The 17,902-nt window shown below is 47.4% G+C and overlaps 1 long non-coding RNA gene across 1 annotated transcript; it reads right to left on the bottom strand.

The window, feature by feature from the left end:
• Positions 1–5,176: 5,176 nt before the first annotated feature.
• On the bottom strand, positions 5,177–11,301 carry LOC128340547 (uncharacterized). Its single transcript, XR_008313784.1, has 2 exons — positions 11,232–11,301; positions 5,177–5,402 (listed from the first exon to the last, which is right to left on the bottom strand). It is a non-coding gene; the product is annotated as an uncharacterized LOC128340547 (long non-coding RNA).
• Between the last annotated feature and the right edge of the window lie 6,601 nt (positions 11,302–17,902).

The following is a 17,902-nucleotide window of genomic DNA, read 5'->3' as shown; positions in this document are numbered from 1 at the left end:
TAGTCTGGTGGCTGTGGGCCGTCTCCAGGCTCAGAGACACGGTGTCTCTCAACACCAGTTGCAGGGGAGGAACAGCAGGTGATAAGGCATGCCCTCACCTCTTGCCTGTGAGCTCCCCAGGGGCATCTGGTGGGCCACGGTGTGAAACAGGATGCTGGACTAGATAGGCCTTGGGCCTCATCTAGCAGGGCTGTTCTTATGTTCTAACAGCCCTGCTGGAGTTTCTTAAAGTGAGCTAATGGTTTAGAGGTCACACTGGAGGGGGAAGCTTGCAGGATGGCATGTATTCTCCACCTGATGGGATGGGCTGATGTGAGAGTGTAAGGTGATTCCTTGTTCTCTCCCCCACCAGGATCAGTGAAAAGAAACAGCTGTTCAGGCAGCATCAGTATGAGACGGACACAGAATGAGCTTTGGAAAGGCTAGAATGGAGAAACTGGGCAAAGATCTATCTAGTCCAAGACCTATCTAGTCCGTATCTTGTTTCCCACAGTGGCCCACCAGATGCCTCTGAGAACCCCACAGGCAAGAGGTGGGGGTATGCCTTAACACCTGCTGTTGCTCCCCTGTAACTGATATCTTGCCTCTGAGGCTGGAGGTGGCTTATTGCCACTAGACTGGCACCCATTGATAGACATGTCCTCCATGAATTTGTCCAAGCCCCTTTTAAAGCCATCCAAGCTGGTGGTGGCTATCATCACATCGAAGCTATTCACACGAACACGCAAAAGCCAGCTAATGTAGCCCAGCCCACTTTTGCGCAGTCGTGAAAACCACCAGACTCGTAGGCAAACCCGGTGGTTCTCTGGCAGCTAGCCTGCCTAAAACCCCCTCCCCTTAGCCCAGGTTAGCGGAGAGAGTGCTCCTCTAACCTGGGCTTTTGGGTCGTGAGAATCCACCGTGACTCCAACTGGGAGGCTCCATCAAGCCTCCCAGCCTCAGGGGTCTACCCAGCATGCTGTGTGAACTTCCATGGGGCATGCTGGGACTTCCAGGGGCCAGGTGGCCCCTGATCCCTGCTGCCCCTACCGGCTCCATGATGGAGCTGGTAGTCGTGTGGGTGGCCAATCCAGCTGCCCAGGGTAAGCACTCTGCTTGTGTGCACTAAATCTCCTGATGCTTCACACTAATTGTGTGAAGTGCCTCATCCTGTTGCAGAGAATTCCGTAGAATAATTATGCACGGGGTGAAAAAGTACTTCCTTTTATTGGTCCAAATTTTTCTGGCAATCAGTTTCATGGGATGATCCCTGGTTCTGGTGTTGTGAAATAGGGCTGAAGCAAAGAGGAAGCAAACTTTGTCTCCTAAAGATATGAAGATGTCAGTCCTTTTCACATGACCAATATGTGTATACTGAACATGTGTTGGGAGCAACAGGATTTCATTGGCAAGCCCCAACCTGCAGGTGTCTAACTTACTGAGGGTATTCTCACGATCAGTGGAAAGCCGGCGAAGGGAGCTTAGCCTGCTTTCCATGGATCATGGGAACCACCAGGCTTGCCTGCCTTAATTATTTATTTTTATTGTTTAAAATAATTTTAAATTGTTCAGTTGTTTATATCTCATGAAATGGTTTTAACTTTTTTATTCTGTGAAATTGTTTCAACTGTTTTTACTCTGTTTTATATTTGTTGTGTTTTAAATTGTGTACTAAATGTGCTAGAGATACACATATCAGGTGGTATATAACAATGATAGATAGATAGATAGATAGATAGATAGATAGATAGATAGATAGATAGATAGATACACTTCACAAGTTTATGCAACCACCAACTGAGAAGCATTTCTGATGGGCACAAATTCTAAAAGCCATGAGATGTAACCTAACTTAAGCATGGGGCTGAGAAGGCAATTTCTGTCCCCTTCTGCACTGAGCCCTGGCTGGTTTAATCTCATTCAGTATGTGTGATCAGTTCCAACAGACTTCAGCTGACATTTCTTAAGACATGTCTAGATTTGAAATTAGCCAACAGTGCTTGCACTAAGACACTAGATGCAGTGGCTCTGTTGAGCAATATACATTTGAGGTAATGGTACAGCTGAAATGGCTTGCAAATATCCAGTCCCTGCAGGTTGCCTGAATCTTCCCGCTGAGTTCTTAGTCGCTCTTAGTGATAAACTTGAACTTTTCTTTTGTCAGCATTGCACATCCATGGCATGTTTTGACAGTAAAGGTTTGTTTAATTATGGGGGGAGAAGACAAGAGAACACGACTTGAATTGCAGATTGAGTATGATGCTCTGTAGGGTGTGCACAAAGCCAGTATGTTGGGTTCTGTTTGAGTCCAAAAGACTCAAACAGAATCAGGCATGATTGGTTCCCCCAAGCCCCCAAAAACATCCTCCCCAGCTCGGCTCCAATTCGAGCCGGTAGGGGGGTTCTGATGAAGATGTTTTTTTAAAGAACTCATCACCTCCGGGGGTGCTGCTGTGGTCTCTGTCAGTTCCCCCTCTCCCTGAGAGCCTCCCCCCAGTCTCAAAACAGCCTGGTTCAGGCAGTTTCCAGCCCATTCTGGGCCTTGTCGTGCTGGCGTTGGCCATTTTGGAGGCCATTGCATATGCATACTGGCCACCTGCATGATCCCAGGACTGGTTTGTCTTGAGGGCGAGCTGGGGGGCAAGTCCTCAAGCCAGCCAAGCTTGAAGTCAACCTCGCACCAATTCACACATCCCTAATGCTCTGGCAGTCAAAGAATACAACTATGGAATTGAGTCAATATAACACAATATGCATTATACAAACATAAAGATGGTTCCATCACTATACTTTATAGTAGTGCTAACACAGTTCAGTGACCAACACTGCTTCCTCCTCTCTCAACTTTCTTTCTCTGAAAAATCTGGATGTTTGATGCTTCACTGGAATGGCAAAGAAAACTTTTGCTCAAATACAAAATGGAGATGAGTTACAAAATGCCAAGTCCCAGAGCTCATATGTGATACAAGATAACAGAGGAACAGAGCATTAATTCACAGTTAAAGCAAGAGGATCTCTGAATAATGGGAAGCAGGGAGGGGATAAAGTTTACATTCCTGATATAATCAGGGTGGAACTGCTTGTTTCATGTCCTTCCATGATTCCTTTGGGAGACGCTTTTGTTTGTTTTATGCAACGCAGCAGTGGAAACCATATTTGAAGTCAATGACTTAGAAAATGGAAGGACAGGCTGCTGAAAGCAGCTGCACCAAGATGTTTTAACTGCCATTGGAGGAAAAAGAAGTACCTTTATCTTTATTCCAGTGGGGTTCAAGGTAGCAGGGTTAGATTGTCAGTGGGGGAGGGAGGAGCGCACAGGATGGGGGAAGGGGCTAAACAGGGAGGGGGCTTTCCCTTTGCGTCAGCCTTGCACTTCAAATTGTAACCTCCCAAAACAAACCAACAAAAACTACCCCAAGGAACCATAGCAGTGCATGTAATGTGTAGTTCTGTTCCCAGTGACTTAAATATAGTTCTGCTGTCAGTGAACAAGGTGCATGGGATGACCTTTGAACCGCCTCTTGTTTGTGGTGCTCCTGAAAATCTTCCGCTGTAGGCTGCAGTCTCAATTGACCATATTAAAGGCCATCCTATAGATCTCCTTAAAAGCCATTATATCCATCCAGAGCCCCCTTTACACCAGAAATAGCATGTTCAGCACTCACAAACACAATGAAAAAACCATGATTGTTTTAGACCCAGGTCACAATTTTCAACAACAAAAAAGGTTAAGAAAAAAGGCCAGGAACCAAAGAGTTGTGAATGGTGTTCCATGTATGTATCAGGAGTCTTCATCCCTCATTCCCACTATAGCCCCTTATGCCCCCACTCCCAAATGTTGGTTCTGAAGGCTGAACAGGACTTTCAGAAACAGAATTCATTGTTGCATAAGGGGTATTGCCTGAAAATAACAAAATAAACTGCAAGCTTGCCCTCCATATATAAAAGTTCCTAACCACCACTACTTGGGGCTCTTTTTATCCAAGACAATAAAAATAATATATAAGTATATGGTAAAATTTAACATAAGTGACCTTTGCATTATCCAAGTGCAAAATAATGAGCTTATAGACCCCACAAATAATTACAGTAGGCCCTCATTATCTGTGGATTCACGGATTGCAGTTTAATGTATTCATGGAGGGGTTTTAGAGACCCAGTTTCTTTACCCATGGCATAAAATATGGGTAATTTTCACCTATCCGTGCTCCTGACTGACTGGAAATGTCATTTCTCCCAATGTCATTTCTGGCCATTTTGAAGCGCAGAACCGTTTTGTGGCTATTTTTGGTTTTTAAAAAGATTTTAAACAAAAATAAAAGGATTTGGGGGGCATTCCTAGAGACCTAGAGAACAAGCTACTATTTATTTATTTTTCACATTTATACTATGCTTTTCTACCCTTATTTCTGTCCCCTCCCTGCTCCCTTCCTGCAATTTTTTTTGGGGGGTGGGGCTTAAGCTCAAGGAACCTAACCCCCAGTCCCCATATGTTTAAGTTCTCTTTAGTCATGGTTTTGTTATGTGTGTGAAAATTGGCAGAAATGGAACCCCTGTGAATAATGACAGCCACTGTAGTAAAGTTAACCACTTTTTTTTTAAAGGCAGATTTGACCTTCTTTAGCACATGTTCAACAAAATCAAGACTGCAGGACAGGAGTATGGCTCCTCAGTTTTGGTCATTCAAGTAGTTGTCACGGTCCTGAGAATGAAACCTCTTTTAAATGTTTAAGAAAAATATTGTACAAATGTCTCTCTTAATGGTGTTTCCTGATCAAGGCCACCTCCTGATCACTGTGAAGATTTTGAGATTTTGAGATGATTTCAATAATAATGCCAGTTTTCTCCACTACTTGGAGGATTGCAAAGTTTTTTTTTAGCTGAGTTTCCTTTGGACAACACTTTGCTTATTGTGTTTTTGGAAGGCTTCTATCATAGGTTCAGATAATGCCTTAGCCTTTGGTGAGGGTCATTCAGAAATGCCTTGAGCACAACTTTGCGAACATTCAAGGTATGTATCTGTATACAATCTGGGACCATTAGTTACCAGGGCTAGAAGAGATTGCCATGCACTGAGCCGTATGTATATAATGCCTTCTATTATTTCAGGTATTATTTTTATTTTATTTATTTGATTCCAGAGGCTCCAGGTATTAATTGCTGTAAGCAGCTTTAGGATTGAAACTTGGCAGAAGAGTGGAGTATTTATTAATTTATTATTAATTAAGAACTATACAAGAAGTGGAAGTAAAATGTAGGCAAAACTACTCCAATCCAAATATATATGCAGTCCAATACGGTCAATTTTGTTAGGTGTAATAGTTCTTGATGTGGGATTGACGAAATCTGTGGATGGCACTGAAGGAAGATCAACAGGAACATAATCGATTTGGTCCAAAACATCATTAACACCCACTTGTGCCCTGTAAAAATATAAACGCTGTATGATTTCACAGAATTCACTAATGGCAGTGCTCAGTGATGCTTTACAAAACAAGAGCTGTAAACTGACACAAAAGCCAGCTGCGACCTCTCTCCAAGCATCATTCTGAAAGCAACATTCACACAATATAGAAAGGTATAAAATCAAGAGTACAGTAGTCAGGATTAGATGCTTTGCCTTGGTAGCAGCTGTTCACATAATGTCTTCCTGATTATTAAAGGTTCTTTCTATTTGGCAGACAAGCAGCAACTAGGCTACATTCAAAAGCATGCTTGCTTTTAATGTTTTTGTTCCATTTGCCCCTTCAGTTGTTTATCCCTAGTAGTTCTGCTGCTATGTGAGGCATTACAGATTAAAAAACAATTTTTGCTCACATAATTCCAAATAACACGAAGGAAAGAGCTGATATTTTTTTCCAGTCAATGGAGGTGAAATGTGCCTTTGCATCTAAATAAATGTGTCTGGTCAATAAGAACACATTTGTGTGAAGCATCTAACATTTACCCAGCAAATTGTGTGCCAACTTTACAATACCTCACTTTAGGAAGAACCAAAGTGATTCATCACAATGGACTTTTACAAGGACAGAGCTCACAATTTCTCATGAACGTTTACAGCAATACAAAACATCTCAGCCCTTTTGACAGTTTCTCAGCATTTGTGAACATGTGTGCTTATTCATTCCAACTTCCCTCGCTTCCCCTGAATTTCGGTTGCCTTCACTTTCCCTCAATGATGTCATCATGTAACCAAATCTATGTAGCATTGTGATGTTATCCCATCTCAATATGTGGCACCTAATTAAATTACTAACTGCCTGATGAGATTATTAATCCCATCAGTATTAATAGGAAGAAATAAACACATCTACAAGAACATGGTAAAGGAAGAAATAAACACATCCACAAGATCATGGTACCAAAATCACTCAGGTAGTGCGAACAATTGTACCTAACAGGTTCAGAAAAAAGTAAATATTTGTACAATCTAAGTATTTTTTGAGAGAATTGCCCCCCCCCAATAGATCTAACTATTATTTGCCCATATATATTGCCAAATAAAATATTCAGCAAGCAGATCATCAAGGGACTTCGAGAAGGTTTGGGGCTGAGAAAAAAACAACAAGATAGTTTCTTGGAGGAACCCACAAAATGATTCCAAAATTTCAAGGCATCAAGGGAGTGTGAGAAGGGCTTCCCATATAAAGTCTTGCTCCACAAAGCCTTCTGTTTTGCTAGCAGCAGTGGCAGAAGCAGCAGCACCTCTTCGCAGTGATCGGTTCCTGCTGGGTACCAATTTCTTTGCACCCAGACCCAAGGAGACATGGACACAGTTAATTTTGGTAAGTCTGGCCACTTTATTAACGTCTCCAATTGCAATGGACTTGTTAAGGCATACGGCTGGAATTGGCACGCCACCTCCACAGTGCGGGCACTCACAGGTCGGCCACGCGCATGGCCACCTTACCCTAAGGCCTATGGCGCTGGCACCTTGGCTCGAGGAAATTTGACCGCTGCCAAGCAGGAACACCTTTCCCAGATGACCTAATGTCAGGTCCCTGCTGTCGGCGCTATCCCTCCGATGCTGTACAGCCATATGGAAGAAAGCCGCCTAGAGCGAGGAAGGAGTTGAGCTGCATCCCCTATCTGTCAAGCCTCAGGGGATCAGCACCTCCAAGTTGAAGCCAAAAAGCTTACCTAAGGTGCTGCACCAGTTATTTCCCTGTTTTCTACCCGCACTGTACCTGCCACAGCGGGCGTTAGCCTAGCTTAATGCCTCACACCCCACAAGCCCTCCAGGACCACTGCCCATCCCATCCGCCAGTCATCAATGAGCATCCCCTCGGGTGAAAGGTGTACCCCGTCACCCCTATAGAGTGCAGGCTGGGGGAAAAGTATGCCATTATGCAGTATGCAACCACCCCCCTTGGTAGCCAGAAAATAAGCAATCGCCACATTAACTCCCCATCTAGCCCTATTGATCTTGTTTGGCCTGAGTGCCCCCCTCCATACTCTGTGCTGCATGATATCAGACCAGAGTACAACCATGTCCGGGCACCATGCCAGCATCACCTCCAGGTCCTGTATGGTCTGTTGGGACAACGAGAATCCAGACTGGCTGACTAAGTCATTACCCCCGAAATGTAGCAGCAGGATATCTGGTACCAGATTCTCCTCAAGGAATTCATGCAGCATTGGCAGGAATTGGGCCCTCCGCATGCCCTCCTTGTGTGCCACTCCACAGAGGCCCATTGCCCCAAGTCCAACTGTGTTCCAGGTTCGGCGCCCTGCGCCCATTTCAATGCCTCCAAAATGAAGGAATGGCCCAAGACGAGGACTCTGGCCCGCTTTGCCGGAGACACCACCCCTGAGCAAGTGAGAGAACGTTAGTAAAGGGTGCAGTAGTGTGCTGAAAACAGGGTGGGGGGCGCCTTATGCTAGCGCACGTATTTACGATAGACCCTTGACTTCCAGTGGCCCAAACGCTGTATCGCCGTTCTCATTTACCCCAGGTGTGCCACCTCAGGCCGCCCCAATTCTGAATGAATGGGGAGACAAGTGCCATGTAGGTATCTCCGCAGCCACGAAAGCTTTCCGCATCACAGCCCAAAATTGGTATTGTGGCAGGTGCCTGCCATCTGCGTGGATGAAAAGGCAACCCTCCACTTCCCCCGACAGCTAAATATGCTTCCAGTGCTTGTACCAGACACAAGTGTGGGTTGACTGCCCTGCAGAGGGTGATGACCTGCCCCTTTCCCTTTTGATCTGTTTTGAAAAAGTGGAGCTGAAGCTCTGCCGCAGAGGTACTGAGGGTGAGGTCTCGCCTCTGCAGCACCCGCCCCGCTAACCTGCGCGCGCCCCTTGGGAGTAACTCACCTATCCTGAAAGCTCAAAAGAAGACCACCAGGGCTGCCGCTCGGAACAGGGCCCCCTCGTATGAGGAAGAGCAGATCCCATCTAACTGTTGTGATGCATGCATCAGGGCCTCTGGGGTGACTGGCTGACAGTGGTCAGCCTGGGCCAGTGTTTCCCTGGCCCAGGCCTCCAACATACGCCACACCTGGAAATCAGCCGTGTGGTCAGGCAACCTGCTGGCCTTCCCATAAAAAGCCAGCACTGCCAGGTGACCCACCATAGTGCTGACTGCCAAACCGCATGTGTGGAGATGCACCAGATATGGTATAAGGTGCTCCGGCGGGGGGGGGGGCACACTCCTGGCTGATCCCTACCTGTGACCTAAATTGGTGGAATGCCCCAACCCTCCGGCCATAGGCTACCCAGGTCCTAGGCACAATCGAGGCCTCCATAGTATGGAAAGCCTCTATGCTCCAAGGTTCCACAGCCACTCAGGCATCTGGGGGTAGGCGGCCGCTTCTGGAGCTGGCTGCTGAAAACGCTGCATCTGGAAACGAGACAGGGCATCTGCCAAGTCGTTCTGCACCCCAGGGACGTGATGGGCAGTAAAAAGCGTGTTGTGGCATAGGCAGGTCAGCACAAGGGCCCGGACTAAGCCCATCACCCTCTTGGACCTGGAGGTCTGACTGTTGATTACCTGCACCACTACGAGTTTGTCGCACCAGAAGCGCACGACTGAGTTTTTAAACTGGTAGGCCCATATGTGTGCCGCCACCACTATGGGGAACAGTTCAAGGAAGGTGAGGTCTCTCATAACGCCCTGGTCTGTCCAATCCCGCGGCCAGCGCTCCGTGCACCACCGACCCCTCAGATAGAGGCTGAAACCTAGCCCTCCCACAGCGTCAGATTGTACCTGGAAATCGGCTTCCAACAGTTGCATGTCCCGCCAGAAAGACACCCCATTAAAATATGCTAGGAAGTTCTGCCAGAGCTTCATGTCCTCCCTCATCTCTGCGGTCACCCTAATCCGGAAATGCAGTTGATCACACCCCATCGTGGCATCGCAGAGGCGCCTGAGGAAGGCCACAATCCGACAGGAAAAATTAAGGTGCCCTACTAATGACTGAAGCTGTCTGAGGGTCACCTTCTTAGCCCGGACACAGGTCCCGAGCAATTTCCTCAATACTTGGAGCTTGCTGGCTGGTAGGCGCTATAGCTGTCCCTGCGTGTCAATTCCTATGCCTAGGAAAATGAGTTTAGTGGACGGACCCTTGGTTTTGTCCTTGGCAAGGGGGACCCCTAACTCCCTACAAACTGTCATAAACATGTGGAGCAGTAAAGCACAGTGGTCAGTGCCTGCCCAGCCGCTGAAAAGAAAATCATCTAGGGAGTGAGCCGTGGAAAGGAGGCCCGCCCGCTGGTGCAGCACCCACTAAAGCATTGTGCTGAAAGCTTCAAAAGCCGCACATGAAACTGAGCACCTCATGGGCAGCGCCCTATCAATATAAAACTTTCCTTCAAAGGCAAAGCCAAGCAGCTCAAAGTCGTCTGGGTGTACTGGCAACAGCCTGAAGGAAGACTCTATGACACACTTTGCCAACAAGGCCCCAGACCCGCAAGCCCGTGCCATATTCACTGCCTCGTCAAAGGAGGTATACCGCACCGAGCAAAGCTCGGCTGGTATGCCATCGTTCACGGAGCTGCCCTTGTGATATAAAAGATGGTGAATGAGCCTGTACTCACCCCGTGCCTTCTTGGGTACAACCCCTAATGGAGAGAATCTCAGCGCGGTAAAGGGGGGGGGCTTGTTAAATGGCCCCAGCACCCTGCCCAGCGCCACCTCCTTTCCTATCTTTTTAGCCACTACATGTTCTAAACTTACCACGGAACTCAAATAGTGTGCAAAACTATAGCTATGTGGGAACTGACAGGGTATCCGAAACCCGGCAGAAAAACCAGATTCCAAAAATGCTGCGCACTTTGTCGGGGTAGTCGCGCAGTATCTCCTTCAACACGGAGACCTTAATTGGGCTGGGGCCCCTTTCCTGTACCGCTTCCTGCAGCGGCTGAGGGCCCCTTTCCCATGCCAAAGCAGTGCTGACCGACTCCCCCTTTAAAGCCCTTGGCGCGGGAGCAGTGAAGGCCTGCGTGCCGGCCCCCGCAAAAACCGCACTTGTGCCGGTATTTGCATGGAGAGTACATGCACTTCCCGCTCCTATTGAACTCCCAGCAGACCAGGGGACTTTGAACCCCCTGGACGCCCCCAGCCAAAGCTATTGATGCCGCTGGAGTCTTGGATATTAGATGGCCGCTCTCAGCCCTCTCCCCAGCCATAGGCCTTGCGGGGTTCATGATTTGGAGCCAGAGCTCCTGGTGTTGCTTCTCCCAGGAGATACCCAGGTGGCTTGAAGCTCTTTCCCTAAACGCTCAGTCATAATGCTCCCAAGCATTGCCTGCAAAGTCCAAGAACACCCTGTGAATTATATCGAAGTATTTAATGAGCGCTGGACCCTTCTCAGGGAACTTCTGGGTAACTACCCCCATGTAAATAGTGAAACAAATCACCCAGTTCGTCCAATTGTGCTCAATGGGCTTCCTCTTAGTTCATTCCTTTTCCTTATCCTGCACCCCCTCCTTGTCAAGAGGCTCAGGGTCTTTAAGCAACAGCTGGAAAATGTCAAAAAACTCCCCTTTCCAGATGTGCTCCTTGACCATAGGTAACAAGTGATCACCCAGAGGTATGGGTATGCCATCAACACTGCAGCATGGGCTTGACTGCGCATGCGCTTTGTGGGTGGGAGGGTCATCCCCAACCTGCCCAGCCCCGCCTTGCCATACATGATTACAGATGGCGTGTGGAGAAGCCCAATTAAGTGGCCCCGGGTACCATCCCATAGAGCTGAAAGGAGGGCCGTAAGGTAGACCCCACGGCCAGACTCCCTGGGGTGACTCACCCGCTCCGGCTCCACCGCTGTCCTGCTCCTCATCACCAGCTCTAGGCTCAGGTTCTGGTTTATGCTCTCCACCGCTCCCCGGGTTAGGTGATGCCGAGGTTGAGGCCTCTAGCGCAGCTAAACGGTCAGTGAAACCCTGCATTAGTTTCGCCTTTTTAGCCTAGATAGCCAATGGTGGGTGGCAGGGGCCCCACCCGAACCACCCACAGCCTCGTCCCCCTTGCGTGCCTTCCACTGCCTGCTAAATAAAGAGAGTAACTGGAGAGTAACTGGGAGAGTAACTGGCCCTATCCACCCCAAGCACAGCATCTGTCCAGTGGTTATTGCTGTCTGTCTTGTGTTTCTTTTTAGATTGTGAGCCCTTTGGGGACAGGGATCCATCTTATTTATTTATTATTTCTCTGTGTAAACCGCCCTGAGCCATTTTTGGAAGGGCGGTATAGAAACTGAATGAATGAATAACTGAAAGCAGAGACTCGTCAGGGTGGTCTGATATTTACACATTTTACACATTATTCTGTCCCACTTGTGAAAAGGTAGGGTAAGAGTGAAGGAGAGAAGTTTGGTTTTAGGGAACAAACAGTGCATCACAGCTCACGTTTCTATCCAAGTTCTCAATCCCCTTCCATTCCTCTGTATTTTGGAATTGCTAAATAGTTTATATTGTCATGAGTTTGCTTTCATCTATTTCTGCCAACTGACAGCTTCGTGTTAATTTATGCCATGGTTGCCTAAGGCTGAGACTGCCACTCACTGTGTGGGACTTGAGGCACTCAGCTCCCATTAGAATGAATGAAAGATGCAGAAAGCAAAGCTTTTTGAACAGAGCAGAAACTGGAAGAAGTGCAAACAACTGACTTCTATTTATCCAGAGGGGGGAAGGTTCTGTGCACATTTGCCATCACTCTGCATTATGCTTCCCAGAAATTAAATTCACCTTGATGGGCCAAAGGCTACTCCCTAGTATTTGGAAGATATAAGTGCAATGATTTGATCGAGAGCACTAACAAGTGATTTACATACCAAATCTCAAGCTCTTCATTCACCATTGGCATACCCATACTGGAGACCACAATACAGGCAGTGTTCCTGGTTTTCTTGTAATTCAGTTTCTATCGGAACTGTTTCTATCAGAACTACCAGAGGGATTTTTTTTTAAAAGAGACTACTGAGACCATTTCAGCTTTCCTCTCATCCATTAGTATGGAATCTCGTTAACATGAACTCACTCTTTCCCCCCATTATGCCTTGAAGGAGGTGGCTAATGATAATGAAGCTGTAGTCTTTTTTTTGTCTTCCTACCAAGGACTTAATGGATTTGTTTGGCTTAGTGTTTTTGCCACTGACATTCAAATATGCTGTCCTTAAGGCTGGCAACTTAAACAAAAAAACAGAGAGAAAGAAACAGGACTGAGCTAGCTCACATTCCCCTTGAGGAGTGCAAAGAATCAATACTGCACTGAGGAAAATAAAAACTTCCATATGGGGGAAAACATCACCACGGGGTTTAATAGCTGCAGCAGGTTATTGGAGGTCTTGTCAAAAGCACTCACACTGGACTTTCAAGAAGTTCTTCATTGTGCTTTGAGTTGTCAGGCTTCTCCATTTCTGAGCGCACTTCCACTTCATAATTGTAGTATGGTAATGTTTTTCCATGAACCCCATACAACCATAATGAGAGGCCTTCATCTGAGCCCCCATCCTGTGAAGTTAGGGGAGTAGTGATCAGGGAGAGAGGGCATTCATAATAGTTAATTTCATGTTGAATATGTACAATAATGGGCCTCTAACACTTGCTATAAAATTCTGTCCTCAAAAGAAGCACTCTCATCTTGAATTTCATAGAATTTCATGAACCTTTGTGTTCGTATTAGTGTAAAATCAAGCCAATCACTATGAGTACGTTGCTGAACAGATCTCAGCAAACAATCTATCATTTGATTTAATTCTGTGCAAATGCTATCTTCACTCCTCTTTGGTTTTATATGCACTGGCTGATATCCAGACTAGCACTGGGGCTGGTGGAGAAGTGCCTGTCATTCACAGTAAGCCACCAAGTGAAGGGGAAGAGGTGATATTTTGATGATCTCTCTTTCCTGATGAAGCCACTGTGCCTCCCCAAAATATGTCTCTGATGGTATGTCTCAGTCCCTCAGGGAGGCACTGTGGACTTCAGAGGAAGGGGAAATTGTGTCAGGAGCCTGTCTGTCTGGCGTAGAAGTCACAGTCCCCATCAAGGTCGCTGGAAGGTCCTCGGAATCCTCTTCAGTCTGCAAAACACACACACACACACACACACACACACACACACACACACACACAGAACAATTTACTACAGTATTGAGTTCAGACAGCCTCTCCCGCAAACTCAGTCCTCTCACCAGATAGCAAAAGGGGTGCAAGGTGTTCCCAGAGCAAAAGGGGTACAAGGTGTTCCCAGGGGAGACGTAGCTAAGTACAGTTGTCAGGACTTGGTCAGGTATCAGAGTTAAAGCAGGAAAAGCCTGGGTCTCTAGAGGCCAACACGAAGCTGGGGTTCCTCTGAGACTGAGGCTCAGCTGAAGCAGGCTGTAGGACACACGTTGCTTCCAGTGTTTGGCTGCAGACTTCAGACTTAATTTATAGCCTGGCTTAATTGTTCTCCACCTTTGGCCAGCGGGCACAGATTCAGGGTTTATCTGGCTTGTTGAACAGCTGTTTACTTCTCCTGAGTACTTCCACCTGTTGTTGGCATTTCATCAGTCTTCTCTCACGAGGAGGCAAAGGTGGTTTGCCGTTCCCTCAGTGTTCTGTTCTCCATTCCCTGTCTCTGTTGCCTCCACTTGTCGACCGGACAAGACTGAAGCTTTGACCAGACCTGCCTGAGCTATTTCCTGTGGACTGGCAGTCAGGATCTGCACTTCAGGTACCCCTGCAGCTGCTGGAGCACTGCCAACTTCCCCTTCTTCTTTGCTATCTGAGGATAGGGGCATGACAAATTGTCAAAATCATCTTTCTGCCTTCATGTGATGGCACAGTGTTAGTGTGGGTAACAGACATTGCTGCACCAGCACAGTGCTAGTTAGATGTCAGCCAGTGACTGACATAAAGAGCAGTCATCTAGGGATGTAGCAGAGCTAAGATTTGCATTCCAAAAAATATGTCCCTGAGGTCCATGCAGCTCCAGGCAGCCCTGGATGAATCTGATTACTTTCCAGTCTGGCTTCCAGCATGGATACGGGATGGTAACTGCCTTGGTTGCCCTGGTGGCTGACCAACACTGGGAGATAGACAGAGGGAGTGTGACACTGGGGAATGACAGATGATGTCTCAGCTGGAATTTGCCAGGGGCCTACTTGGGGACTACATCCAAAGGTGAAATATGCAAGTTGGGAAGAGGCAGGGACTCAAAGGGATCCAGCAGCCTTCCCAATGTCCTCCACACTTTGAACAGACTTCAAATTATGTGGGAAAATGTGCTCCCTGGAAGACACCTTTGAGGAGCCAGAACATTAACGGGACAAGGTCCCCTTTCTAGGGGGAGATGGGGCACCACCAACACCCTTTTTACCCTGTCTGGAATCCTTTCCACTTCAGAAACCCAAAATCTTGGGACAGCTGGTTCTGGGTTGTTTGGCCCCTCAAAATCTGCATGCCCTTCAGGAGTTGAACCAGCTGGCTGCTGGTTCCAGCAGCAGAAGTCACTGCGGGAGTTTTAGAAATAATATGACCACTGCCAGCGCACTGCCCCTGCATGGGGCATGAAGAAGTCATAATCTGTAGCCACCACTCCTGATGCTGCTTTCCCCATGCGAAGGAATGCTCTAGGGCTGCCCTCATATGGAAACATTGGACATATCTCTGCCATGTGTTCCCTGCAAAATCCATGTAGCCCTGGTGAATTGTATTAAAATATTTCGCCAGGATCAGAGCCCAGGCTGGCTGTACTTGCAGAACCACCCCTATATAAATAGTGAAGGCAGAAAACCGATTAGCTCAATTATTTACATTTTTCCTGCTCTCTGACTTGCTCACCCTCCTTAGGCACCATCTCTGGTTCCCTGAACAGGACCTGGAATATATCTGCATATTCCCCTCTCCATATTTGCTACTTGGTGGCAGGAAGAAGATCATCCCCCAGAGGCAAGGAAACACCACCAAATGAATAGTTCTCCACAGCTGGAGTAGGGGACAGCAAAGCCGCTGGCTGCTGCACCAAGCCAAGAATTCTGACTGAGCAAACCCACAGCCAGACCTGATTGTAGGCCCCCCAAGGAGCAAACTGCTGCCCCAGACTGGCCAACCCTGTGGCCTGGCAAAGATCCCCTGCTGTCCCAAGGGAAAAGGCTGGGGGTAAAATACAAACCGGCTCGCGGGCCAAAGCCAAACCCCAACTGGCATCTCACCTGTCCCATGGTCTGAATGCGTCCCTCCCTTTGGGGTTGGAGCAGGCACTAGAGTCTAGGGCAGAGGTTCTCAACGTTGGGTCCCCAGATGTTTTTGGACTTCAACTCCCATAATCCCCAGACCCAGGGGCCTTTGGTTGGAGATTACGGGAGTTGAAGTCCAATAACATCTGGGGACCCAACATTGAGAATCCCTGGTCTCGGGGCTGTTGCTCTGAGTGAGATCCACAGGTTCTGGTAGAGGTGCAGCTCCATCATATTCCAATCTGGTCAACTGATCAGAAAAAGACTTTATCAGTTTGGCCAGTTTCACAGCCTTAGTAACCCTCTTTGACTGGAAAGGAATGCCAGAAGGACCACCCGGATCTGTGCCACCAGGGATGGTGGTGGTTGTGGTTCTTGGCCTTCAGTGCTTCCAAACACTCAATAAGATCACACATAGTGGCTAAATTATCCTCTTCATCAGAGGAGGTCAAATGTGTGTGTGTGTGGGGGGGGGCTACTGGGCCAAACTGGCCTGTCTCCTTTTTTACCCGTAGCCTTCTTTGATAACATGACCCAAAATAAAACACACCCAAAAACCCAGCAATGGCAAAGCAGAATCAGCAGGAAAAGGCCTGCAGGTATCAAATGCAAAGCAGGCACTGCACCCCAAATTATGGCCTACCACTCTCACCAAAGCCCCTGAAGGGGAGAAACCAAATGCCTAGGAGTGTGATGCTGCCAAAGGATGGGATGGGGGGAAAACAGAAGGGGGAAACACAACCTGTATGAGGGTTGGGTGTGGGTGGGTGAGGAATCACTGACAACCAGTGCCCCAGGGGCCCTGGAATGGAGTAGGGATGAGGCAAACACCCCTCAGTCAAGTATCCCATGCTCCGCCCCCAAGGAAAGCTAAACAAAATGAGGAGTGGGGGCAAAGCCACTTAACCTGCCCAGGAGCAGGTCAGAGGCCTCGCAACACACTGAGATTGATATGAATCCAGTTCTCTAATCAGGAAGAAAGGCGGCAGCCATTGTCCCAGTGCCTCCTTTTTTGACCTCCTTGCTGCCTTGCCACCACTGCAATTGCCACTGAATATGCCACAGGCATGGAGGAAGGCCTTCAAGTCCGGGAGAAGCAACGTGAGGGAAATTGACTCACGTTGCTTCATGAACGCAGGCTGAGGCATGGCCAGAGCAACGGCTGTGCAAGCCCTGCCCCTGCAGCCCTGCCTGCCAATCAGAGGCCTGCATTTGCCTCATGCCTCATTAAGGAGGCTGGGGTAAAGAGCCTACCCCGGGGCCCCCAGTCAAGTTGAGGATTGTGGCTGAATTCTGGTTCCATTGATATATTGCCCTCTCCATTCAGTTTAGACAGAAGTGAGTTTTCTTCTATCTTTACCAATGCAAACTTTTAAAACCCAATATTTCAGAAATACCATATTCTTTACTCCACAATGCATTTTGTTTTGACTAAGTGAATTTTCCTTCAAAATCCCATATTTTTGTGATGAATAAATAACACAGCATATTTCAAAAGAAAAGAGAGAATAGACAGACTCAATTTATGTGGAAGAGAAAAGAATAAACAATATAGATGTTCTTTTTATGTAAGTGTTGTGTCATGAAGAGAGAAATTACTACAGAACTTTTCAAATAAAGACAAAATAGTAGGTAGATCCCTAGAGTCCATCCAAGGTTTACTCTAGGTTGCAGTTAAAAGTCAGTAGTTAAAAAGTGATGAGTACAAACCATTCTTTGTTGAGCAGTGGCAAAAATCTTTGCTTAAAAAGTTAAAGTTTTGGGTGGCATTGGGTGCTTCCATAGGAAGAGGAGACTATCAAAATTTGTGCTTCCCAGCATGAGTGTTGGAGCTGAGTTAGATGGACTCAACTTCATTAGTCTGGATGGCAACCATTATACAAGTTGTGGATTTGAACCAAACTGGGAAAAACAGTTTTGTGCACACCCCTACTGGCCACTCACATGAGCAGTCAGGTCTCCGTGCCAGCATCTTTCAATAGAGCGTGGGACTGTTGGCCATGTATTGTTGGCTATGGCATGCTGTGTTATAGCTTGAAAGGTCGAGAGTGTAAGTATTGGGGCAGGTATAGGTGGGTGCTGTAGGATGAAGGTGTGTTGCCAGGCAGAGCACACCTAAAGGCACTCTGGTTATGTAGCCATGAAGTGTGGGTGGGAGGCAGAGCGTCAGTGGGCATGGTCCGCTTGATGTTTATGGGCAGTGTGCAGGTAGCCAGGATTGATGTGGAGGAGCCAGGAGGAGAGCTGGTCTTGTGGTAGCAA

Source organism: Hemicordylus capensis, chromosome 1 (genome assembly GCF_027244095.1).
Source record: "Hemicordylus capensis ecotype Gifberg chromosome 1, rHemCap1.1.pri, whole genome shotgun sequence".
Lineage (NCBI taxonomy): Eukaryota > Metazoa > Chordata > Lepidosauria > Squamata > Cordylidae > Hemicordylus > Hemicordylus capensis.
This window is presented reverse-complemented; position numbering and strand designations above follow the sequence as displayed.